Below are 27,175 nucleotides of genomic sequence, written 5' to 3'. Positions count from 1 at the left end.
TTCACATACCCTATTACATTCCCCCCTCGATCCCTGGCAACCCCCATCTTTGAAGCTCTTTCAAGAAAAATTATTTTATGAATTGGATTGTTTGGAAACCTTCATTCATAAAGAATGAGTCAATCCTTTTTGAGATCTGGAAGAGCTTCATGGATATTCCCCCATCCCATGTAATTACAGTTAAAAACGCTGTTTCCAGGATACCAGTTGGCATGGATCCAGAGTGCCCTTTGATGATCATCATCTAGCCATCTCTTCTTCACAGCTGCTGTTGGTTCACGTTTGGCTACGGCCATGAAGGATCTCTCACCTAACATCCCCATACTGCACCCCCCCCCCTTCTCTTTTCCTTTATGTCTTCTTATTTTACTGAATGATAACAATGTCCATCTATATATGACCTATGCTGTGTTTTTTCTCTTTTATGTGTTCAGTTTTGTATGTTTGATGTTTCATTTTATATAATTTGTTGTACAAATAGTTTTGCCTGCTGAGCTATTGATCCGGCTCTTTGGTCCCATTTGATCCCCACATTGTTCTGGACATATTCATCTCATGATCCTTTTTTGATACAATGGTTTTTATTCTATTTCTGCAGTATCTTCATTTACTGCTTACTGGGTTGTTTCTGTCCATGTATTTTCCTGTTCACTTTTTCCTTCTGTAACCCATTCCTTTAGCTGCATAATAAAAATATTTATAGGAAGCAAAAAAAAAAAGAATTGCAGCATGAGCTTCTATTCTGGTAATTTGATATAAATTTAAATTGATAGAACAGTGCCCACTAGTGGCCAAATTGAAAAATGGCTGAACATTGGAGACCTAGGAATACCATTGCTATTAATAGCGAGTACAGGGATATAACAATGTAGTCTTCAGAGATTATTTTCTCAACACTGTGATTAAATGGTTACATATATGTACTTGCCTGAAATAAAGTCATGATTTTTTTTCGGTGATATCTAATGTAGCACATGTTCTTGCTAATGCATATGAAAAATGCTGCGTCAAAATGTATTTTGGTAAACAAGAATATAAAATGAATTTACAAATGTGGCTTAAAATATTGGACCTTAAGATAACTGTCATTTCTCAAACGTACAGCTGGTCATAAAAGCCGGAATCATTCCCAGACTGACCTTTTTAGTTTTACTGCTGCTAGCTGGTGCTATATTTAGTAGTTAGGGTATGATGTCATTTCTGCAGAATAACAAGCAGACTCCATTCTGCTACTCTACCAGCAGATGGCTGCTATGCTGCTTGTCTTTGCTTTATACAGTAACAGGAATCTAACTCCCTCTCTTTAAATGCAGACAGCTTCGTTTCCCAAAAATACAAGTATTGTAAGGTTAAAGATGGTGGATAAATACAGTTTACGGTAATGCTCGTGGTTCCATTACTTTATGTGGACCAAAATAAAAATATTTTGGGGTAAAACAGAACAGTATAGTGGTGTGCTGAAATGAAGGCACATGCACATCTAATTAATACAAACCGAAAATCAACAAATACTGCATCATTAGTCATATCACTGAAAGAAGCAGTAGGGCAGCAGAATCCAAGGGTTAGATGCTGTTGTAGGGAGTATGGCAGGGGCAAACGCAGGATTTAGTCAGGGGGGTTTCCGTGTGTGTATATATGTATGTCCGGCACTCCAGTCTGTGTATAAAAAGTTGCCTGGAGCCTTCCGATGTAAATATAAAGTAGACCATACTTACCGACTTTTTGGCTGCTCTCTCCGGGAGAGAGCAGCCAGGTCGGTTCAGCAGGGGGGCGGGCTGCGATGTGAGTGCAGAGGGGGGCGGACCGGAGGCGTGGCGTAGGCGGGCCAGGAGCGTGACTACGGGATCGTCCTGTGTAAGCCCCGCCCCCCGCTGTGTAATGCCGCTATTACCGGCATTATACAGCAGGGGGCGTGGCTATGATGACGCGATTCAACAAGTATCGCGTCATAGCCTGCCCGGACCGCCCACTTTACTCGCTAAGTGGGCGGCCGGGCAGGGGGGGACCCCTGTAATTGGGAGACTTGCCTGCTCTTCCGGGGGGCCGGGAGGGTCACCCGATTTTCGGGAGCCTCCCGGCCATTCCGGGAGAGTAGGCAAGTCTGAAGTAGACTGCAATGGCGACGGCATTCGCGGTCATACAAGAAACGTGATATTAAATGCTTCTACATTTTGGTTTTATTAAAAAAACTGTCATCAGGAATACAAACATTAAAAAGGTCTTACATTAACATTTAAGTTATGTGAATGTATGTGAAAATATGTGAATGTATTTAAGGTAAGACTTTTTAATATTTTTTATAAAACCGAAACATAGAAGCATTTAATATTATCTTTCTTGTATGACTGTAAGTATCACCGCCATTGCAATCTAATATATACTGTATATATACTAGCTGAATACCCATGCTTCACTATGGAATTTCAAGTATTTCCGTGCGTATAACTTTCATTTTGAAGGACTTCTTGGTAAACTAAGACCACCCATCCCCCAGCAAGGCAGCAGCCAGCAGCACCCGGAGGTAGCAGCCCAGAGACGGAGGGGACGCCCGCTGCTGGGAACCTCCTGGGATCACCCCCTCTCCAAGTCGGACACAGCAGCCAGCACCAGTTACACCGGCGGGGAGAACTCTACGTTACCCAGGAGCAGTGCCGCCGTGCCCCCCGTTATCAGAGGCCTGTAGAGTGACAGTAGTAGTTTTAGCGACTGTAGCTGTGCCAGGGCGTGGTCACAGGGAGCAGCGACCCTGATGCGATTTATCATTGCTGCCGCTGTGTAGCCGGGGATGGAGCTGCATCGCGCAGCTGCAGATCAGTTGGTGGAAAGCGAGTAGCGGAGCGGAGGGAGGATGTTAAACGTGGAGAGCCTGGACCGGGTGGATCTGTGTGAGAGTCTGTTGACGTGGGTAAATGTGGGCGCAGCAGCAGCAGGTCTGCCCAATCCCCCACCCCCAGGCCCTGCACACACTGCCGACTGCTGTCATTGTTTCACCCGAGCCGGGTGTAGTCTATGCGGGAGCTGTTCCCCCAGGGTATACTGTGTAATAGGCCCCTGGGCTATATACTTGTCAGTTTGATGCTTATAGCGCCAGCATAATTTGACATTAATGTTGGTCATTTTGGACATGTTATTTTTACCCCTTCTATCTCCCCCATTTCTGATGGGGGCTGAACTTGGACTTAAACGGCATCAGGAGTGTCACTATTCATCCTCGCAACCCTGAAAACTATGAATTTTTACATGTCATCTCCTTCCCACCCCACCCCTAGGGGTGCTGGGGGTGTCTTACCCAATTTGACACTAATGTCAATCATTTTTGACATGTTATTTTTCACCCCTTCAAACCCACCATGCTGATGGGGGCTGAATTTGGACTTAAACGGCATCAGGAGTGTCACTAATCATCTCCGCAACCCTGAAAACTATGGATTTTAACATGTCACCCCCTTCCCACCCCCACCCCTAAGGGTGCTAGGAGTGTCTTACCACCACGTTGTTATTTTTTTTCCAGATCATAAGTCATATGTGTACCAAGTTTGGTGTAAATTGCTCCAGGCATTCCAGAGTTATGTTGGAACATACATACACACATATATATATATATTATATATATTTATTTCATTTATAATATATACACAAACTTCATATACAGTATATACTGTATATTTTATACATACCAGGGGCTGGGACTGGGAGGCGGGAGCAGATGGACAACACTCTGAGTGATGATGGAGGGAGCTGCTGTGGCTAAGCATGCACAGCCAGCAGCTCTCCCTGTATATTCATACAGTAGCTCTCTGCTCTCCGTGGCTTTTATTGAGATGGAGACGCTGCTGTCTCTGTCTCTAAAATAAAATAAAAAAATGCCTCATCAGGGGGAGTTTCCAGGTACTCGGAACCCATCCCCTGCTCCCCCTGCATGCACCACTGTATGGAGTAGATGACAGTATAAGTAATGGAAGGCAAAGTAGATGATTATATACTTAAGGAAGGCAACTCATATGAGGGAAAAGGGCCCTGCTCGTTAGAGCTTACATTCTAAAAGGGAGGGACCAGGGCTGGTTCTAGACCTTGTGGCACCCAGAGCAAACGTTTGCCTTTGGCGCCTCTCCATTCAAAGCAGGGACAGTGTGCACGGAAGGCACGTGTGTAAAAAATATAGGAGCATGGCTTCATGGGGAAGGGGCGTGGCCACAGAATAGTACCAATTCACATTATACCGCACAGTAGTACCCCTTATACACATTATGCAATATTAGAGCCCCTTACACGCTGTCACAACTGAGGGCTGGTGCTAACGTGAGGAAGCCTCAGTTGTAGGGGCTGAGTTAAAATTACTGTATATACTCGAGTATAAGTCGACCCGAATATAAGCCAAGGCACCTAATTTTACCACAAAAACCTGGGAAAACTTATTGACTCGAGTATAAGCCTAGGGTGGGAAATGCAGCTCTAGCCGTATACAGCCCTCATAGTGCCAGATATGCCCCCACAGTGCCAGATATGCCCTCATGCTGCCATATATGCCCCACAGTGCCAGATATGCCCTCATGCTGCCAGATATGCCCCACAGTGCCAGATATGCCCCACAGTGCCAGATATGCCATCATGCTGCCAGATATGCCCCACAATGCCAGATGTGCCAGATATACCCCACAGTGCCAGATATGCCCTTATGCTGCCAGATATGCCCCACAATGCCAGATGTGCCAGATATGCCCCACAGTGCCAGATATGCCAGGTAAGCAGTCTATTTCCAGGACAGGGGAGGTGAGAGAACACTATAATGCCGTGGAGGGGGGGAAGTCCGGAGCGGCACCCACCTGTCAGAGTCTGCGCACGCCTATGGCCAGTTACTTACCCTCCGTTGCTCCTGCGCTGTCTTCTGAAGGAGGGACACGGAGGGCACAGCGCGCGGCTCTCCTGTGTCCCTTCTGCGTCTCCGGCGTGTGTGTGTTAAAGGAAGTGGCGGTTCGTGCACTTCCTTTAACACACACACGTCCTGCCACCGGAGACGCAAGAGGGACACAGGAGAGCCGCGCGCTGTGCCCTCTGTGTCCCTCCTAAATACTGACTCGAGTATAAGCTGAAGTGGCTTTTTCAGCACAAAAAAAAAAGTGCTGAAAAAGTCGGCTTATACTCGAGTATATACAGTAAACCTGGGCGGTAGAATGGGACTCTTAGACATGCAGTACCCCAGTCCGAAGGCGTAACCACGACAACAGGAGTAAGTTTAAAAGTTTTATTCAAGCACAGTTCAGGTAGTACATCAGCAGCAACGTCAGATATGGTAAATCAATATGCAATACACAGTTCCTGTAAATGCAGCAGAGATGCGGATGCTTCTGGGTGCGGTGATGATAGGTATCAGTCTTGGCAGACTAGGAGATGGAATGTCCTTAACCGGCACCGAAGTGCTGAGTGGTAGAATGAGTACAGAAACTGACCAGCAGGTGGTCCTCTGGAAGTTGGTTGTATTAACTGAAGGATGAGTTAGGCCGGATGGAACCGGACTGAATGATAAGATGAATGGAGTGCTTGATGAATCAATGTAGCTGGAGAAATAGTTAGGAGCACTGGTGATGCTAGGGATCGTTGCAATTAGGAAGTCGATGGCGGAGCACCGATGATTACTGGGATTCCAATGCGGAGCACCGATGAAATCTGGAGACAGAACACCGCTGAAAGCTGGCTGCTGGAAGCCGGTGTTGGACACTGCCGGTTACAGGGAGCAATGTTAGAACACTGCGGAGTCAGGCTGCACCGCTGGATGTTAAACTGGTGCGGGTCTCTAGTGGAGTTGAAGACAGGAGCTGGAATACCTGTAATGAGCGAACAACCACAGAGCAAGAAGACTGGTAACACTGGGTTTGACAACCAAAGCACTGACAACTTCCTGGTTCACGAACAGGACCTTTATACCTGCAGCAGTGCAGGGATTGGCTGGTCAATCAGGCAGAGTTCAGCGGTACAGCGGATTGGTGGAAGTAGTGTCATGTGACTGAAACCAACATGGCTGCGCCCATACTAGCATTTGGAGGGAAAGTTAGTTTGTGGAACCATGTGAGGAATAATAGTAGTAGTGGCGGAGGCCGCAGAGGGCAGTAGACGCCAAATTGCGCACTTGATTCACAGAGATGGCGGCAGAGGCCGCAGTGGGCAGGAGACGCCATGCAGACTTGTTTGCGCATTTGAAACACAGAGATGGCGGCAGAGGCCGCAGTGGGCAGGAGACGCCATGCAGACTTATTTGAATACTGGAAGTGCAGAAATGGAGGCCGCGGAGGGCAGTAGACGCCAACTTGCGCACTTGATTCATAGAGATGGCGGCAGAGGCCGCAGCGGGCAGGAGACGCCATGCAAACTTGTTTGCGCACTTGATTCACAGAGATGGCGGCAGAGGCCGCAGCAGGCAGGAGACGCCATGCAGACTTGTTTGCGCATTTGAAACACAGAGATGGCGGCGGAGGCTGCGGAGGGCTGGAAACGCCATTAACTTTATGAGCTCACTGTGACAGCGCCTGCGGAATGACAGGGAGGAGATGTGGAGTGAGGATGTCAGCAGCACGACTGAGACCCGACCCTGGAACGCTGAGCCAGCCTCAGGAGACACCTGAAAGGCAGATAATGGTGTCCAGTAACCCGGATCGTGACAGCACACCCCCTTTAGGAGTGGCCTCAGGACACTTCTTAGGCTTCTGAGGAAATCTGGAGTGGAAATTCCGGACTAGTTTAGGAGCATGAACATCTGAGGCACAGGAACGTTCCTCAGGGCCATAGCCCTTCCAATCAATCAGGTACTGAAGTTGACCATAACGTAAGCGTGAATCCAGAATCTTGGTGACCTCATACTCAACCCCACGTTGAGTCTGGATTTTGGGAGCCGAGGGAAGCGCTGAATGGAACCGATTCAGGATCAGTGGTTTAAGGAGTGAGACATGAAATGTCCTGCGAATTTTCAGGAATGGAGGTAGCTGAGGTTTGCAAGCCACTGGGTTGATGACTTGTTCAATCAGAAAAGGACAGATCTAACGAGGAGCAAATTTCATGCTTGGAACTCTCAGTCTCATATTCTTCGTAGACAGCCAAACATGATCACCCACATTGAGGGCAGCAATTGCCCTACGCTTCTTATCTGCAAACTTCTTGTACCTAAAAGATGCTTTGAGAAGAGCTGCTCGGACATTCTTCCAGTTATTTGAAAACTGACAAAGAGTGATATCAGCTGCAGGCACCGAGGTTGCTGGAAGCGGTTGAAATTCCGGAACTTTTGGGTGAAATCCATAGTTGGTGAAGAATGGCGTGGAAGAAGATGAAGAATGATACTGATTGTTATGTCAGAACTCGCCCCAGGGAAAGAGTTGAACCCAGTCATCTTGGGAAGAGGATACATAGATGCGGAGGAAGGCCTCCAAGTCCTGATTCACCCTCTCAGTTTGACCATTGGTCTGGGGGTGATAAGCTGTGGAGAATCACAAGTTGACATGGAGGGCTGAACACAAACTTCGCCAGAACTTGGCTACAAACTGTACACCTCTGTCGGAAATTATCTCCTCGGGGAGACCATGTAGTCTGAAGATCTCCTGGATGAAGACTTGAGCCAACTTGGAAGCTGACGGAAGACCGGTGAGGGGAATTAAATTAGCCATCTTGGTGAACCGGTCAACTACCACCCAGATGGTATTAAACTTGTTACACATAGGAAGGTCTGTAATAAAGTCCATTGACAAATGGGTCCACAGACGATGAGGAACAGATAGAAGAACCAGTTGCCCAGCGGGTGACTGGCGAGATACTTTGTGTTGGGCACATTTTGGGCAGGAAGCAATAATCTCCGTGATGTCCTTTTTCAGGGTCGGCCACCAGTATGATCTGGAGATGAATTCTAGGGTTTTCTGGATGCCCGCGTGTCCGGCGATGCAAGAAGACTGTGCCCAATGCAAGAGCTTCTTTCTAAGAGCCGGTTTTACGAGACTTTTCCCTGGTGGGGGCATAGAGTCCATCCTCACTGTGGAGAATGCCACTGGATCAATAATAGGATGCTTGTCAGTAGATTCAGACTCATTTTCTTGCTCCCAAGAGCGGGAAAGAGCATCAGCCTTGCGATTCTGTGACCCCGGACAGAACTGGAGTTTAAAGTCGAACCTAGAAAAAAAAAGTGCCCACCTGGCTTGGCGAGGATTGAGACATTGTGCGCCTTTCAAATACAGGAGATTTTTGTGGTCCGTCAGAATGGTGATGGTGTGAGAAGCTCCCTCTAGCAAGTATCTCCACTCTCCCAGAGCGAGTTTGATAGCCAAAAGTTCTTGATCGCCAATGGCGTAATTGCGCTCGGCAAGAGAGAACTTCCGGGAGAAGAAGCCACGACGATGTAGATGACCGTCAATGGCTCTTTGAGACAGGACTGCGCCTACTCCAACGGAAGAGGCATCCACCTCAAGGGTGAAGGGCGAGTTGGTATCTGGCTGTTTCAAAACTGGAGCTGAGATGAACCTTTGTTTCAACAGATGGAAAGCTTGGATAGCTTCTTTTGACCACTTGGAAGGATTGGCACCCTTTTTGGTAAGGGCAGTAACAGGCGCCACAATGGTGGAAAAGTCTTGAATACATTTTCTGTAGTAATTGGCGAATCCTAAGAATCTCTGGACACCCTTGAGGGTTGTAGGTATCGGCCAATCTTGAATAGCTTGCAGTTTCTCAGGGTCCATCTCTAGACCGGAACCGGACACAATGTAGCCTAGAAACGGAATGGACTTAACTTCAAAGACGCATTTTTCCAACTTGCAATAAAATGATTGGCACGGAGACTGGACAGAACCTACTTCACCCAGAAACGATGTTCCTCCAGATCGTTAGCAAAGATGAGGATGTCATCGAGGTAGACCACGACATGACAATTGTCAGGAACTGGTGCAGAATCCGGAATTCGGGATCAGGTACCAAGTGGTTGACGTTACCCAGAACAGAGGCACGGAGTCTAACACGCCGGAAGGTTTTCACCAGGGAACCCCGCAAGGGGATATGGGCTTCGCGGCTTCCGACGTGCAGGTCGCGGCCCCCTGTCTGGGTCACTTGATACCTGAACTGGACTGGAGTTATGGTAGAGGTGTTGTATATGACCAACTACAGGGATACACAGGAACAAACAGGAACTGGAGAAGGTGGCAGGGTGCACACGGCCAGATGGTACGCTGGGGCCGTGGAGATGGAACAGCAGCAAGCACTCCAGGGGTGACACAGGAGGTAGCGGCAGTCGGCAGACTAAGGTTGTCAGCAAGATGTTGAAGCTGGAATTCAATACTGGAACAAGGCAATACCCACTAGACAGATGAACTGAGACCAAAGAGAGGAAACCAGGAAGCAGAACACCACATGGAGTAGTTATAACTGGCAAAGCCTCTTGGGATTGAGAGGCTTAAAAGAACAGGCTGGACCAATCAGTTGTGAGCACCAGACAGGCCCCCCGTAATTGATATAACATGCAGCTGCAGTGCAGACTGAGCAGGCTGACAAGCTGAATAGTAGTTTCCAGGTAACGAGCTGTAATTACAGAATCCAGACACCTATGAAGTCAGTTGCTGAGTGCAGGAGCAAAGGCACTGGGAGACAACTTTGCAGGAGCTAGCTGTGACCTGTAGTTCCACAAACTGAAGCAAAAGGTAATTTATAACAAAAACAAAACATGAGTGCTCAGGATTGTAACAGTACCCCCCCCCCCCCCCCCCCCCTTGAAGAGGGGTTAAGAACCCCTAGAACCAGGCTTATCCGGAAATTCACAGAAGAAAGACCTCTTAAGTCTGGGTGCATGAAGAAACCGCTCTGGTACCCAGGTTCTCTCTTCCGGACCGTAACCCTTCCAATGCACGAGGAAATGAACTTGACCCCTCCTGAACTTGGAATCCAGAATCTTTTCCACAATCTGGAATCCACAATCTTTTCAGCGGCAAAGGGTAAGTATTTTTTACTGAGATCTTATTCAAGGCTCTAAAGTCAATGCAGGGTCTGAGTGATCCATCTTTCTTCTCCACAAAGAAGAAGCCTGCACTTAAAGGGGATTTAGATGGCCTGATAAATCCTTTCCCTAGGCTCTCTTTAACATACTCATTCATGGCCACAGTTTCTGGTCCGGACAATGCATATAACCTTCCCTTTGGCAATGTGGCACCAGGAATTAGCTCAATAGCACAATCATAAGGCCGATGGGGAGGCAGAATGTCCGCATTGCCCTTGGAAAATACATCAACAAAATCCTGGTATTCCACAGGAATGGGTGCGGGAATGACAGCAGCAATTCTGAGGGGAAGCGTAATACATTCCTTATTACAGATGGTACCCCATTGTGAGATCTCCCCCGACTGCCAATCAATGATGGGATTATGAAAGGCCAGCCAAGGGTGACCCAGAACCACTGGAACTGCTGGGCAATGGGTAAGGAAAAATTCAATTTTTTCGGAATGAAGAGCTCCTACCGAAAGTAGAACAGGGGGTGTACAGAGAGAAATAACCCCATTGGATAAGGGACTCCCATCTAAACCATGCATGGTGATATGCCTACCCAAGGTTAACTGAGGAATACCTAAGGCCTTGGCCCACGTTAAGTCCATAAAGTTCCCTGCAGCTCCACTGTCAACGAAAGCCGACACCGAAGAACAGAGGCTGCCAAAGGAAACTTTAGCTGGGACTAACAGGGAATTATTCGAGGAGATAAGCTGCAGACCAAAGTGAACCCCCTCACAATTCACTTGGTCGAGGCGTTTCCCGACTTGCTCGGACAATTACGGGCAAAATGTCCTTTACCCCCACAGTACAAACAAAGACCAGAATTTTGCCTTCTGGTTCTTTCTTCAGGAGACAGCTTGGAGAGACCCATCTGCATGGGCTCCTCTATGTCCACAGGAATGGAAAAAACACAAGGGGTAGACCCGACAGGTGCTCCTTTTTCAGCCCTCCGCTCTCTGAGACGACGATCAATCTTAATAGAAAGCTCCATGAGTTTATCGAGAGTCTCAGGAGCGGGATACTGAAGGAGACTGTCTTTTATAGACTCCGATAAGCCGAGGCGAAACTGACTGCGCAGGGCTGGGTCATTCCATCCACAGTCGTTCGACCAACGGCGAAACTCCGTACAATAAATCTCTGCGGGATTCCTACCCTGTCTGAGAGCACGTAACTGACTCTCGGCGGATGCCTCTCTATCAGGGTCATCATACAATAGCCCTAAAGACCCCAGAAAGGCGTCTACAGACAACAATGCTGGATCCTCTGTTCTTAAACCAAAAGCCCAGGTCTGGGGATCCCCCTGAAGTAAAGAAATAATAATTCCGACCCGCTGAGATTCCGTACCTGAGGAGACTGGTCTTAAACGAAAATAAAGTTTACAAGACTCTTTAAAATTAAAAAACTGCTTCCTATCACCAGAAAAACGGTCAGGCAAATGCATTTTCGGTTCAGGAACGACCCTCGGGGAAGTCCGTAAAAGATCTTCCTGTGACCTCACCCGAAGGGAAAGATCCTGAACCATCTGAGTAAGTTCTTGAATCTGGCTAACTAGAAGCTGGCCAGGATTTGGCCCTAAACCAGTGGGATTCATGAGGCCGACAAATCTTCTAAACTGAATAAGGGAAAAAATCAAACCCTGTTTAATTTTAAGTTTTGGTTTGGCCGGTAATAATGTTATGATTCCAGTACTTCTGACCAGAGGAGAACTTATGACAGAGGCCAGAGTACTGGAAGGAAATGCTGGTTACGGGAGCGGGAAAGCCTAGTAACCCCTGGCGCCCTAACTCCGTTGTCTCGCCCGTGTAATCAGAAATCCCCTGCGAGACTATGGTTGCTTGAGCCCATGGCAGCCGCGTTTGAAGGGCGGATTATGTCTGCCCAACTCCGATGCCCCCTCAGGTCTTAATGGGAGACAAAGGGAAATCCGAGACAGGGTGATAACAAGGGGCCCTCTGACTAAGCAACCAGGCCAGGGGCTACAAGCTAACTAACTTAAACCAGAAGTATGTGCGGACAAACCGCCAGGGAAAAGGACAACCAAAAATCCACTAATCCGTTACTCCTATCCAGCACCGCTGGATACCAGAGTGGATTTGTGGGAGCGGAATCCTCCGCAAAAAGCTCCGAAACACAATATAACCAAATAATAAATAGTAAGCGGTCAAGCCGCAACACACGGCTACGCCGCGACTCACGAACACCACAGGATGTTAAAGGTGCTCGGTCTGGACTCCAGGAAAAGATGACAACTTCCGAGTACAGGATCACTGAGGACAGGAACGACCGGATAGAACAGGACTGGAAAACTCTCTGCAACTGACACAGCAAACAGGAAGCTATTACCGGCGTCTGTGAGAAGTCCTGAGAGTGCCTTTAAATGGGAGCCCTCCAATCAGGAGCCAGACAGGGCTAATTACAACATGCCGTGCAGCTGCATGCTGCACGGCCAGGAACCAGTGAGGTGATTAACTTAGACCCAGCAACGGGGAACGCGGTCCGACAGTGGCGTCCCCGTTGCTAGGGTCTGTGCGGCTCCGTTCGCCCGGCGTCTAGCGTTGCTAGGGAGCCGGCGGCTGTCCGCATGCGGCGTCCCTAGTTGCTAGGCACCGGGCCGCACTGACGAGCGGACCCTCGGCGCCTAACAGGAACAAAGTGAGCCATTTTACTGAACCGGTCTACCACAACCCAAATGGTATTGTACCCCGATGACTTGGGAAGATCAACCACAAAGTCCATAGAAATATGGGACCAAGGTCTTGAGGGAACCGTAAGAGGCGTAAGATGTCCCATGGGAGCTTTACGAGGAGTTTTATGTTGAGCACAGATCTCACAAGCAAGAATGAACTCTCTAACATCTTGATACATAGAAGGCCACCAAACTGAGCGAGACAATAAATCCAGAGTCTTAGAAATCCCTGGATGCCCAGAGACTCTTTTTACATGAAATTCAGATAAAACTGCTTTCCTGTACTCTTTAGGGACAAAGAGGAGTCTTGAGGGAGTCCCCATGGGTGCAAGAGACTGTTTGGCTTGAATCTGGGAGACTAAATCTTGAGCAAGACCAGCATGGATATTGGAAACAGGAATAATTGGTTCAGAAGAGCAGGATGAATTTTGAATTGGAAGGAAGCTTCGTGACAAGGCATCTGCTTTAAGATTCTTCGATCCTGGCCGATAGGAGATCACATAGTTGAATCTAGTGAAGAATAATGCCCATCGTGCCTGTCTTGGATTCAGTCTCTTGGCTGACTCAATATAGGATAAGTTTTTATGGTCAGTGAGGATTGTAATCACGTGTCTCGTCCCTTCCAACCAATGCCTCCATTCTTCTAGAGCCCACTTGATAGCAAGCAGTTCACGATTTCCAACATCATAGTTGGCTTCGGCAGGAGAGAACTTTCTGGACAGAAAAGAGCACGGGTGAAGTTTAGAATCCACTGGATCTTTCTGTGATAGGACTGCTCCCACTCCCACTTCAGAAGCATCCACTTCCATAACAAAAGGCAGGTCAGGATTTGGATGACTAAGAACAGGTGCAGATATAAAGGCTTTTTTTAACTTGAGAAAAGCTTGTAGAGCTGAAGGTGACCAATGTGATGGATCCGCACCTTTCTTGGTCAAAGCAACAATAGGTGCAACAATGTCTGAAAATGAACGAATAAATCTCCTGTAATAATTAGCGAACCCAAGAAAGCGTTGTATAGCTTTAAGGTTAGTAGGTTGTGCCCAATCTTGAATTGCTTGAAGCTTACTGGGATCCATGGAGAACCCCGTGGGAGAGATGACGTATCCTAAGAAAGCGACTTCCTTCACTTCGAATTCACATTTTTCTAACTTGGCGTATAGATGGTGCTCCCGGAGCTTTTGCAACACCATCTGGACATGGACTCGATGCTGCTCAAGTGACCGTGAATATATCAGGATGTCGTCCAAGTAGACCACAACAAATTTTCCCAGGAATTCTCGGAGCACATCATTGATAAAATCTTGGAAGATGGCAGGAGCATTTGACAATCCAAATGGCATAACAAGGTATTCATAATGCCCAGAATGAGTGTTGAAGGCTGTCTTCCACTCGTCACCGGCCTTAATTCGTATGAGGTTATATGCCCCCCGAAGATCAATTTTAGAGAAGATTTCCGCCATCCGGAGTTGATCAAACAACACGGAAATCAAAGGCAAAGGATAAGAATTCTTAACCGTGATTTTGTTGAGTCCTCTATAATCAATGCATGGACGTAAGGAGCCGTCCTTTTTTGCCACAAAGAAGAATCCTGCTCCTACTGGTGATTTTGAGGGACGAATAAACCCTTTGCTTAGGTTCTCCTGAATATAGTCTTCCATGGCTTTAGTTTCTGGCAAAGAAAGAGCATATAATCTACCCTTAGGTAATTTATCTTCGGATACCAGACTGATGGCACAGTCGTAAGGTCGATGGGGGGGAAGAGTATCCGCCTCTTTCTTGGAGAAGACATCCGCAAATGAATGATATGGAGTCGGTAGCCCCTCTGGTATAAGTTGAGAGCATCGCACTGGCAAGGACAGACATCTTCCTGTACATTCTGTTCCCCACTGTAAGAGTTCTCCTGTCTTTCAGCAGATGGATGGATTATGGGATTTCAACCATGGAAGCCCTAGGACTATGGAGGCCATGGGGCAATTGACAAGGAGGAAAATAATCTTCTCCGAATGCAGAAGACCAGTAGTTAAATGAACAGGAGGAGTTTGCTGAGACACTTGCCCACTGAGGAGGGGGTTTCCGTCAAGGCCACAAATAGTCACAGAAGGCTTCATCTTTAGTATAGGAATGTTCCAGGACCGGGCGAAAGAGATATCCATAAAGTTGGCAGCTGCACCACAATCAACAAAAGCCTTGACTGCAACTTGCTGAGTAGGTAGACTAATTTGAACTGGAAGCAAGACTGAATTTTTTGGAGAGATTCCAGCCAGACCCAGGAGTAACTCCCCTTTTACCCCTGGGTCTTGTCTTTTCCCGACTTCAGGGTGCAAACATTAGCAAAATGACCCTTTGCTCCACAATATAAGCATAGGCCCATCGATCGTCTACGAGATTTTTCCTGAGCAGAAAGACGAAAGGCCCCAATCTGCATGGGTTCACTGGAATCTTCGGCTTCTTCCAAGGCTACTGCTGAGGGAGATGGTGACCCTCCACCTTTCTCCATCCTCCGTTCCCTGATCCGACGATCTACTCGAATTGCTAACTGCATGAGCTTGTCCAGGGTTTCAGGAGTAGGATACTGGACAAGGTAGTCTTTAATTTGCTCAGTGAGGCCTAAGCGGAACTGACTTCGGAGGGCTGGGTCATTCCAACCACTATCACCTGCCCATCTGCGAAACTCAGTGCAGTATACCTCGGCCGTGTTTTTCCCTTGTCTCAGGGCTCGTAAGTGAGCCTCTGCAGAAGCTGCTCGGTCCGGGTCATCATAAATATTCCTAGAGCGCTAAAAAAGGCATCCACTGCGTGCAAGGCGGGATTCTCCGTTTTTAATCCGAACGCCCAGGACTGGGGTTCCCCCTGCAGGAGGGAGATGATGATACCTACTCGCTGAGCCTCAGAACCAGACGATAATGGCCGGAGTCTGAAATATAGCTTGCAGCTATCACGGAAATTCTGGAACTGTTTCCGGTCACCTGTAAACCGATCTGGAAGATGCAGCTTTGGTTCAGGCCCAGGAGCTCTGGTTACAACCAATGACCTGCTAGTTTCTTCCTGGGTGGAAACTCGGAGCTTTAGATCTTGCAGTTGCTGCGTCAAATTTTGTATTTGACCAGCCAAGACTTGAGCCGGATTTTGCTGTGACGGGTCCATGCCCAGGAAGTGGTGGGCCAGTTATAATGTCAGGAACTGGTGCAGAATCCGGAATTCGGGATCAGGTACCAAGTGGTTGACGTTACCCAGAACAGAGGCGCGGAGTCTAACACGCCGGAAGGTTTTCACCAGGGAACCCCGCAAGGGGATATGGGCTTCGCGGCTTCCGACGTGCAGGTCGCGGCCCCCTGTCTGGGTCACTTGATACCTGAACTGGACTGGAGTTATGGTAGAGGTGTTGTATATGACCAACCGCAGGGATACACAGGAACAAACAGGAACTGGAGAAGGTGGCAGGGTGCACACGGCCAGATGGTACGCTGGGGCCGTGGAGATGGAACAGCAGCAGGCACTCCAGGGGTGACACAGGAGGTAGCGGCAGTCGGCAGACTAAGGTTGTCAGCAAGATGTTGAAGCTGGAATTCAATACTGGAACAAGGCAATACCCACTGGACAGATGAACTGAGACCAGAGAGGAACCAGGAAGCAGAACACCACATGGAGTAGTTATAACTGGCAAAGCCTCTTGGGATTGAGAGGCTTAAAAGAACAGGCTGGACCAATCAGTTGTGAGCACCAGACAGGCCCCCAGTAATTGATATAACATGCAGCTGCAGTGCAGACTGAGCAGGCTGACAAGCTGAATAGTAGTTTCCAGGTAACGAGCTGTAATTACAGAATCCAGACACCTGTGAAGTCAGTTGCTGAGTGCAGGAGCAAAGGCACTGGGAGACAACTATGCAAGAGCTAGCTGTGACCTGTAGTTCCACAAACTGAAGCAAAGGTAATTTATAACAAAAACAAAACATGAGTGCTCAGGATTGTAACAATAATAGAGGATGTCTCTGAAGATCTCGTTCACGAAGTGTTGGAAAATGGCTGGAGTGTTACGGAGTCCGAAAAGGCATGACGAGGTACTCGTAATGTTGTTAAATGCGGTCTTCCACTCGTCACCCTTCCGGATCCGAATGAGGTTGTAGGCACCCCTCAAATCTAACTTCGTGAAGATGGTTGCACCGCTAACACGGTCGATGAGTTCAGTAATCAGAGGCAGAGGATACCGGTTCTTTACAGTGATGTCGTTCAAACCTCGGTAATCGATACACGGCCGCAGTCCACCGTCTTTCTTCTTTACGAAGAAGAAACTTACGCCAGCTGGAGAAGAAGAAGGTCGGATAAACCCTTTAGCCAAGTTTTCTTTAATATATTCCTCCATTGAATGAACTCTGGTAATGATAACGGATATGTTCGGCCTCGAGGTGGAACCTTCCCCGGAATGAGGTTGATAGGGCAATCCTATTCCCTATGAGGGGGAAGAATATCGGCAGAAGATTTGCTGAACACATCTGTGTAGTCTTGATATGGAGGAGGCGGAACATCAGACGACTTGGAGGATGAAGAACAAAATGGAAGCACTTTGGAAAGACAGGTCTCGGAGCAGGAGGAACCCCATGCCAGGATATGAGTCGTCCTCCAATCAATCTGGGGGTTATGCAAACGAAGCCATGGAAGGCCCAAAACCACAGGATGAGTGGCCTTTGGAATCACCAAAAAGGAAATTAGTTCTGAATGAAGAGCTCCTACCTTCAGACGGATAGGCAGAGTCTTGGAGAAAATGACTGCATCGGAAATCCTACTGCCATCCACGGCAGTCAAGGATATGGAAGACGAAAGTCTCTCGGTGGGTAGGGACCACCGCTTGACGTATTCCTCAGTCATAAAGTTCCCAGCTGCTCCAGAGTCTAACAGGGCAATAATGTTCCTAGTGCGCTGAGCCACTTGAAACGAGACTGGGAGGTTACAATCACTTGAAGATGGAGAGGAGTGCATTACTCCTAGCTGACCCTCTCCTTGGCGGGCTAGGACTTGGAGTTTCCTGGACGCTTGGGGTAGGCATTAATAATGTGAGATGGTGCAGCACAATACAGACAGAGGCGCTCAGAAAGACGTCTTCTACGCTCTGCCGGAGATAGATGAGAGTGACCTATCTGCATGGGTTCGTCCTTGGGCGGAGATGGTTGACGAGGAGGAGGAGAAGTAGAAGACTTGGGAAATGATGACCTTCCTTGCTCAATTGCCATTTCACGGAACCGCAGGTCGACTTTGGTACATAGAGATATGAGCTTGTTTAACTTTGAAGGCAAGTCTCTGGTAGCGAGCTCGTCCTTGATACGTTCAGATAGGCCATGCCAAAAGGCTGCATACAAAGCATCATCATTCCATGAATGTTCTGATGCCAGAATCTGGAACTGTCTTAAATATTGACCAACGGTTCATGTCCCCTGGCGTAACCGGAGAATCTCTGAAGAGGCTGAGGTTACACGACCTGGCTCGTCGAAGATGCGCCTGAATGTTGCCACAAAGTCTGTGTAGGAGAGAAGCATAGTATCCGATCTCTCCCATAGGGGTGATGCCCAGTCAAGGGTGGAGCCACTGAGGAGGGAGATGATGTAGGCAACCTTGGTGCGGTCAGTTGGGAAACTGCCAGGTTGTAACTCAAAATGAATTTCGCACTGGTTGAGGAATCCCCTACAGGCTTTTGGGGACCCATCAAATTTTGCTGGAGTCGGTAAGTGGAGACGTGGAACAGAAATGGGTATGGTGGGTGGGATTACCACTGTAGGTACTGCAGTCGGCACACTGGACGCACCTGAGCCATGGAAGGTGGTTTGGATTCCATCCAGCCGAGAGGAGAGGTCCTGGAGACAGCGGATAACATGGCCTTGTGCAGCCTCCTGATGTTCAAGTTGGGCTGCCAGTTCTTGCAACGGCCTGGTCGCTTGGTCTTGGTCTCCAGCCGGATTCATTAGGTCAGTGCTTACTGTCACAACTGAGGGCTGGTGCGGACGGGAGGAAGCCTCAGTTGTAGGGGCTGAGGTATAATTAAACCTGGGCGGTAGAATGGGACTCTTAGACATGCAGTACCCCAGCCCTAAGGTGTGACCACGACAACAGGAGTAAGTTTAAAAGTTTTATTCAAGCACAGTTCAGGTGGTACATCAGCAGCAACGTCAGATATGGTAAATGAATATGCAATACACAGTTCCTGTAAATGCAGCAGAGATGCGGATGCTTCTGGGTGCGGTGATGATAGGTATCAGTCTTGGCAGACTAGGAGATGGAATGTCCTTAAAAACGGCACCCAAGTGCCGAGTGGTAGAATAAGTACAGGAACTGACCAGCAGGTGGTCCTCTGGAAGCTAGTTGTATTGACTGAAGGATGAGTTAGTTGCTGGGTAGGCCGGATGGAACCAGACTGAATGATGAGATGAATGGAGTGCTTGATGAACCAATGTAGCTGGACAAATAATTAGGAGCACTGGTGATGCTAGGGATCGTTGGAATTAGGAAGTCGATGGCGGAGCACCGCTGATTGCTGGTATTCAATGGCGGAGCACCGATGATTGCTGGTATTCGATGGCGGAGCACCGATGAAATCTGGAGACAGAACACAGCTGAAAGCTGGCTGCTGGAAGCCGGTGTTGGACACTGCCAGTTACAGGGAGCAATGTTAGAACACTGCGGAGTCAGGCTGCACCGCTGGATGTTAAACTGGTGCGGGTCTCTAGTGGAGTTGAAGAAAGGAGCTGGAATACCTGTAATGAGCGAACAACCACAAAGCAAGGAGACTGGTAACACTGGGTTTGACAACCAAAGCACTGACAACTTCCTGGTTCAGGAACAGGACCTTTATACCTGCAGCAGTGCAGGGATTGGCTGGTCAATCAGGCAGAGTTCAGCAGTACAGCGGATTGGTGGAAGTAGTGTCATGTGACTGAAACCAACATGGCTGCGCCCATACTAGCATTTGGAGGGAAAGTTAGTTTGTGGAACCATGTGAATAACAGTAATGGCGGCGGAGGCCGCGGAGGGCAGTAGACGCCAACTTGCACATTTGATTCACAGATATGGCGGAAGAGGCCGCAGCGGGCAGGAGACGCCATGCAGACTTGGTTGCACATTTGAATCACAGAGATGGCGGCAGAGGCCGCAGCGGGCAGGAGACGCCATGCAGACTTATTTGAATACTGGAAGTGCAGAAATGGCGGCAGAGGCCGCGGAGGGCTGGAAACGCCATTCTTAACTTTATGTGCTCACTGTGACAGCGCCTGCGAAATGACAGGGAGGAGATGTGGAGTGAGGATGTCAGCAGCACGACTGAGACCCGGCCCTGGAAAGCTGAGCCAGCCTCAGGAGATACCTGAAAGGTAGATAATGGCGTCCAGTAACCCGGATCATGACACACGCATTACACCACAGTAGAGCAGAGCCCCTTATACACATTATGCCAGGTAGAGCCCCTTTTATGCACGTAACACCAGATAGAGCCCCTTACACACATTACACCAGGTAGAGCACCTTACACACACTACGCCAGACAGAGCCTCTTGTACACATTGTGCCAGGTAGAGCCCCTTACACACGTTATGCCAGGTAGACATACTTTTTTGTTGTATGTGGAAAGTACTGTAGATGAACTGAAACAAGGCAATGTCAAATCAAATATTATGCAGATATAAAGTACATTATTGCCCAACACAAAATGCATGTTTCTTTTATATATAATAAAGAGGGGTTAAGAAGAAGAGAAAAGGTGGGGGAAGGGGGAATGGAGGGGTGAACCGAGTCCGGGACTGCCGAGCACTTCAACAGGTCCATTGCCCCCCCCCCCCCCCCCCGCAACAGATTTATAGCCACGCCCACTGTTGAGAGGCCACGCCCACTGTTGAGAGGCAGAAAGATCTCCGGAGACCCCAAGGAGAGCGGAACGCCCTGCTGCAGCCTGTGCTTCTTGGCCAGAGGTGAATGCGGGTGCACAATCCCAGTTACGGGTGCGGTGGAAGATGAAGCCTGGGGAACAGGACTACGTGCAATATCACTAAGACTGAGAAATGGAGGGGACGCCCGGCCTGCAGACTGTATCAGGCAGTGCAGGACCTCTACCACAACCCGGAGCTGAGCGGAAAGGAGAGGGTATCGCTATGGCTGGGGGAGCTGCAGAGATCGGTAAAGGGAGAGTGTGTGTGCTCTATGCAACATCCTCCCCTGTGGTACATGCGGCCGGGTTGCTCCATGTGTACTATGCCTGCAGGAAGGCTGCTCTGGAAATGCATTACCATGCAGGCCAGGCAGTATGTGGTGAGCTGGGAACTCAGCCAGTCACAAGGTTGGCAGCACTGTGTGTGGCTTAAATAGCGGCCCGTGGCTCCGGCTTCTTTACATGAAAAAGATCAGAAACCCCCCCTGCGTGTAGGGCAGCGCTGCTGCTGCGGGAGGTAGTGAGAGAGCAGGCAGCGGTCATGCAGGTGGTGCTGCCAGATGGAGCGCCCACAGTGCAGTTGCGCTGTGTGCAAGGCACCACTAGCACACACCTAGTTAAGGACCTACTGGGATGGGTGGGTACTAGGGCTAATACATACAATTACCACACAGCACAGTCACGGCCAAGACCTGAATAATATGTGATGTTTGTCTGTACATCCGGACCCTGGGGTAAGAAGGACACAGACTCTAATACACTGGAATATCTCTGTACTAGCAGAATTATATGTAGTGCACTGTAGACTTCCAGGGAGATGTACTAAGCATTGAGAAGTGATAAAGTGGAGAGTGGTACCAGCCAATCATCTCCTAGATGCCATCTGCTAGCTATTTGTGTTTAAAAAATGGCAGTTAGGAGTTGGTTGAAAGTTTATCACTCTCCACTTTATCACTTTTCAAGGCTTCGTACATCTGTGTTTAGGGTCTCACAGATGGTGTAATGGTTAGTATTATTGCCTCTGGCTCGCTGACACTTAGCTGAGGCGGCAGATTTTACTAAAGGACTGCAGTCATTGAGCACATAGGTAAAATCCATCACTGGATGGGGTCCAAGTCTATACAGAGAATGCATTTATGTTTCATATACACCTTATACACATAGCCTCATGGCAATTTTATACAATATTTGTAATAATGTTTTTAATTAAAAAAACGTTTGTGTACACAGGGCCGATGCTAGGGTGTTCGGCGCCCTCCTGCAAACTATACATTTTGCGCCTTTCTACAAGCACAGATGTGGCCGAACGAATCCTACAGCAAGGGGGCGTGACCTCGTTAAAATGGGCGTGGCTTTGTTAAGATGGGTGTGGCCTCATCTGATCTCATCATCACGGCCACCACAAGATAAAACAAAAAAAGTCCTAATTTTACACATTACAGCAGGCACGTGTCCCCGTTTTACACAGCACGGCAGGCAAGTGTCCCCATTTTACACATTGCGGCAGGCACGAGCCCCTATTTTACACATTGCGGCAGGAAAGTGTCCCCATTTTACACATTACAGCAGGCACGTGTCCCCATTTTACACAGCACGGCAGGCAAGTGTCCCCATTTTACACATTGCGGCAGGCACGAGCCACTATTTTACACATTGCGGCAGGAAAGTGTCCCCATTTTACACGTGTCCCCATTTTACACAGCACGGCAGGCAAGTGTCCCCATTTTACACATTGCGGCAGGCACGAGCCCCTATTTTACACGTTGCGGCAGGAAAGTGTCCCCATTTTACACATTGCGGCAGGCACGTGCCCCCATTTTACACAGTACACAGGTAAGTGTCCCCATTTTACATAGTACGGCAGGCAAGTGTCCCCATTTTACACATTGCGGCAGGAAAGTGTCCCCCTTTTACACATTGCGGCAGGCACGTGTCCCCATTATACACAGTACGGCAGGCAAGAGTCCCCATTTTACACAGTACGGCAGGCAAGTGTCCCTATTTTACACAGTACGGCAGGCAGGTGTCCCCATTTTACACATTACGGCAGGCAAGAGTCCCTATTTTACACATTACGGCAGGCACGTGTCCCCATTTTACACAGTACGGCAGGCAAGTGTCCCTATTTTACACAGTACGGCAGGCAAGTGTCCCCATTTTACATATTACGGCAGGCAAGAGTCCCCATTTTACACAGTACGGCAGGCACGTGTCCCCATTTTACACAGTACGGCAGGCAAGTGTCCCTATTTTACACAGTACGGCAGGCAAGTGTCCCTATTTTACACAGTACGGCAGGCAAGTGTCCCTATTTTACACAGTACGGCAGGCAAGTGTCCCTATTTTACACAGTATGGCAGCGCGTGTCCCCATTTTACACAGTACGGCAGGCAAGTGTCCCTATTTTACACAGTACGGCAGGAAAGTGTCCCCATTTTACATATTACGGCAGGCAAGAGTCCCCATTTTACACAGTACGGCAGGCACGTGTCCCCATTTTACACAGTACGGCAGGCAAGTGTCCCTATTTTACACAGTACGGCAGGCAAGTGTCCCTATTTTACACAGTACGGCAGGCAAGTGTCCCTATTTTACACAGTAAGGCAGGAAAACGTCCCTATTTTACACAGTACGGCAAGAAAGTGTCCCCATTCTATACAGTATGGCAGGCAAGTGTCAAGTGGGGGGGAAGGAAGGGAGAAGGGGGGAGGAGAGATAAATAACGTACATGTCAACAAGATCTTCCCGCTCCTTGCGCCGGCCGCCGCCGTCTCCTCTTAACAACTTGGCTCCCCCTCCTCCCTTTTCCCGAGTACTCCTGATCGGGGGCGGAGTTTCGCGGATTGACGCGGTTGCGTCATGATGTCACAATGCAACCGCGTCATTCCGCGAATCTCTGCCCCCCGAGCAGGAGTACTCGGGAAAAGGGAGGAGGGGGGAATCTAGGACCCGTAAAGTGCCGCAAGAAACGGCACTGTGAGAATCATAGGGTGACAGGGAGCGTTTAACAGGAGAAAGAGGTGTACTGTTCCCTCTCCCTGTTTCTGGGCATCAGGGGAGGGCTGCGATGCAGGGAGAACTGTGTCCCGGAAGGGCGGGCGGCCGCGACGCTGTAGAGAGTGAGTCACGATGACTCACTGTCTGCAGCAGCGACCTCTACTGTCTGGCGCTCTATGCGGCTGCGTAACCCGCATATGCGCCGGGACGGCCCTGGTGACAGGGAGAGAGTGACAAGAGAGAGGGTGAGAGTGAGTGGGTGACCAGAGAGAGAGAGAGAGAGAGAGAGGTGATGCAGCGGGTGATAGGCACCCCCCAATGACTACTTAAGCAATTAGCTTAGTCTTTAATTACTTACCTTCTGCAGAGATGCGTCTCCTCCGATTCTATTTTTCTTCTCTATCGTCGCAGAAAGATCTTCCAGGGACCGTCAGGGCACATGAAAGGTACATACTACCCCTGTACCCCCTCCACGCACACTACACTGCAGCCACTGCCCTGAAGCCCCCTCCCACACACTACACTACCCTGCACCCCACACACTACATCGCCGCTACCCTGCACCTCTCTCCCTGCACAAACTTCCCTTACCGTCTCTGGCTGGCTTCTTTCTTCATGCAGGAGTTGGTCCAACGGTCAGAGGATGCAGCAGCCTGGAACAGAAAACAGCGTACCGCCGGAGCAGGTGAGTATTCACTTTTTTTGGTTGTTGCACCACTGGATTTCCAAAGCAGAAAACCAAGCATGCAGAACATATTTTTAATATGCCACGTACCCACCCTCCCCCTCCCCAGTACACATTGTTTATATGACACTTTCCCCACTCCTCAGCACACATTGACACCCCACCGCCACATAACACAATGACATGCCCCCCATCCCCAGCACACATTAATATTACACCTACGCTCCCCCTCCCCTCCCCAGCACACATTAATATCACACTTACACTCCCCACCTCCCCAGCACACACATTAATATTACATTTACACCCCCCCCAGCACACACATTAATATTACACTTACACACACATTAATATTACACTTACACCCCCCCCCAGCACACACATTAATGTTACACTTACACCCCCCCCAGCACACACATTAATATTAGACTTACACCCCCCCCCCCCTCCAGCACACACATTAATATTACACTTAAGGCCTGTACACACTGGCCGATATATCGGCCGTTCTCTTGAACGGCCGATATATCACGGGTCCGTCAGCCGGTGTGTACGGCCGATACGTCTGTGAACTCCGTCGTTCACAGACGTATCGCATCGGCCCGGCAGCACAGCCGACGGCCAATATATCTACCGATATATTGGCGCGTCGCTGTGTGTGTACGGCGGTTGGCCGACTGCCTGTACACATGCTGCGGCGGCCAGCGGTGATTGACAGCTGAACTGGGCGGGCGTGTACATGCCCGCCCAGTTCATGACGTCAGTCCCCGACGGATTGGGCAGTGTGTATGCTCAACACACTGCCCAATCCGTCCATAGATATATCTACTAGTGTGTACCCACCATTACACTCCCCCCCCCCCCAGCACACACATTATTACACCTACACTCCCCCCTCCCCAGCACACACATTATTACACCTACACTCCCCCCCTCCCCAGCACACACATTATTACACCTACACTCCCCCCCTCCCCAGCACACACATTATTACACCTACACTCCCACCCCAGCACAGACATTATTACACCTACACTCCCCCCCTCCCCAGCACAGACATTATTACACTTACACTCCCCCCCAGCACACACATTAATATTACACTTACACTCCCCCCCCCCCAGCACAGACATTATTACACCTACACTCCCCCTCCCAGCACAGACATTATTACACCTACACTCCCCCCCCCAGCACAGACATTATTACACCTACACTCCCCCCCCCAGCACAGACATTATTACACCTACCCCCCCAGCACAGACATTATTACACTTACACTCCCCCCCAGCACAGACATTATTACACTTACACTCCCCCCCCAGCACAGACATTATTACACCTACACCCCCCCCCCCCCCCCAGCACAGGCATTATTACACTTACACTCCCCCCCCAGCACAGACATTATTACACCTACACTCCCCCCCAGCAAAGACATTATTACACCTACACTCCCCCCCCAAGCACAGATATTATTACACCTACACTCCCACCCCCCAGCACAGACATTATTACACCTACACTCCCCCCCTCCCCAGCACACACATTAATATTACACTTATACTCTGTGCCTGTGGTGTGGCTGCTCCTCTACTCATGTTTGCAGGCTCCTCCATCACTGCACAGTGCACACAGGCAAGTGCACCACGTGACTTCCTGTGTTTTAGTGATTCCACGGAGGGGAGGGGAGGGGAGAGAGGGAGTGGGTCTTCAGAGTCAGGGGGAGGTAACAGGGGTGGACAGGGACGCTGCTGTCGGTCTCTAGCTTGACGTGCAGCGGGAGGAGCAAGGAGGAGACGGAAGGGCCCTGACACAGGAAATCCTCACACTGACTGAAGAGATGCTGCCGGCGCTGCTGCTGCCTGTCAGTGTGACAGCACTGCGCATCAGCAAGTCTGCAGAGCGGGGAGCGCCTCTCTTGCTCAGCGCCTCCCTGCTTTGCAGACCTTGCTGAGCGGGTAGCGCCGGGCCTGTGTGTACATAGAACAATCACAAAATAAAGATGTCACTATCTCAGTCTCACTCAAAAAGTTCAGTTTTCAAGGACTGGAGAGCGGAGCGGAGGAGTTGGGATTGGAGAGGAGTCTGGATTGGAAAGGGGAGAAGTAGGGACTGACGAGGGGAGGAGTCAAGATTAAACAGTAAACCACACAGCCCTAAAAGAAAAGGCCTAGATCTGTCCCTGGATAAAGGAGATGGTAGTGCTGTCAATAGATAATAAAGTGAGGTCATGCGAAGATGAAGAATAATCCTTGTTTAATTTACTAACTAACCCATTTGTCCCACATATAGGGCCTAATTCAGACCTGATCGAAGCAGCAACATTTTTCTCTAATGGGCAAAACCATGAGCCTAATTCAGATCTGATCGCAGCAGCAAATTTGTTAGCTGACGGGCAAAACCGTATGCAGTGCAGGAAGGGGGGGGGGGGGCAGATATAACATGTGCAGAGAGAGTTAGATTTGGGTGGTGTGTGTTAAAACTGAAATCTAAATTGCAATGTAAAAATAAAAAGCAGCCAGTATTTATCCTGCTCAGAAACAAAATAACCCACCCAAATCTAATTCTCTGTGCACGTTATATCTGCCCCACCCACACTGCATATGGTTTTAACCATTAGAGCATACTACCCAACATGACCCTCTCCAGGAGGGACAGAATGCTCTGCTCCTGGGCTTACCTCTTAATCTGTGATTGCCATCACCTGTGCTGAAACACCTTTCTTATCCATAAACCTGTTCAACACAGGTGCAGGTAATCACAAATTAGGAGAAAAGTCCAGAAGCAGAGTATATTGTCCCTCCTGGAGAGGTTCATGTTGGGAGGTATGCATTAGAGAAAGATTTTGCTGCTGCGATCAGATCTGAATTAGGCCCATAGTGTCTCAGTGAGACATGTA

At 49.0% G+C, this 27,175-nt stretch overlaps 1 long non-coding RNA gene across 2 annotated transcripts; it reads right to left on the bottom strand.

The window, feature by feature from the left end:
* Window positions 1-8: 8 nt before the first annotated feature.
* On the bottom strand, window positions 9-26,101 carry LOC135050808 (uncharacterized). 2 transcript variants are annotated; one of them, XR_010241836.1, is made up of 4 exons: window positions 25,833-26,101; window positions 24,180-24,241; window positions 3,681-3,848; window positions 9-680 (listed from the first exon to the last, which is right to left on the bottom strand). It is a non-coding gene; the product is annotated as an uncharacterized LOC135050808 (long non-coding RNA). The 2 variants fall into 2 exon arrangements; XR_010241835.1 differs by lacking the exon at window positions 3,681-3,848 and having other exon boundaries at window positions 25,833-26,096.
* Window positions 26,102-27,175: the final 1,074 nt, after the last annotated feature.

This window comes from Pseudophryne corroboree, chromosome 2 (genome assembly GCF_028390025.1).
Source record: "Pseudophryne corroboree isolate aPseCor3 chromosome 2, aPseCor3.hap2, whole genome shotgun sequence".
Classification (NCBI taxonomy): domain Eukaryota; kingdom Metazoa; phylum Chordata; class Amphibia; order Anura; family Myobatrachidae; genus Pseudophryne; species Pseudophryne corroboree.
This window is presented reverse-complemented; position numbering and strand designations above follow the sequence as displayed.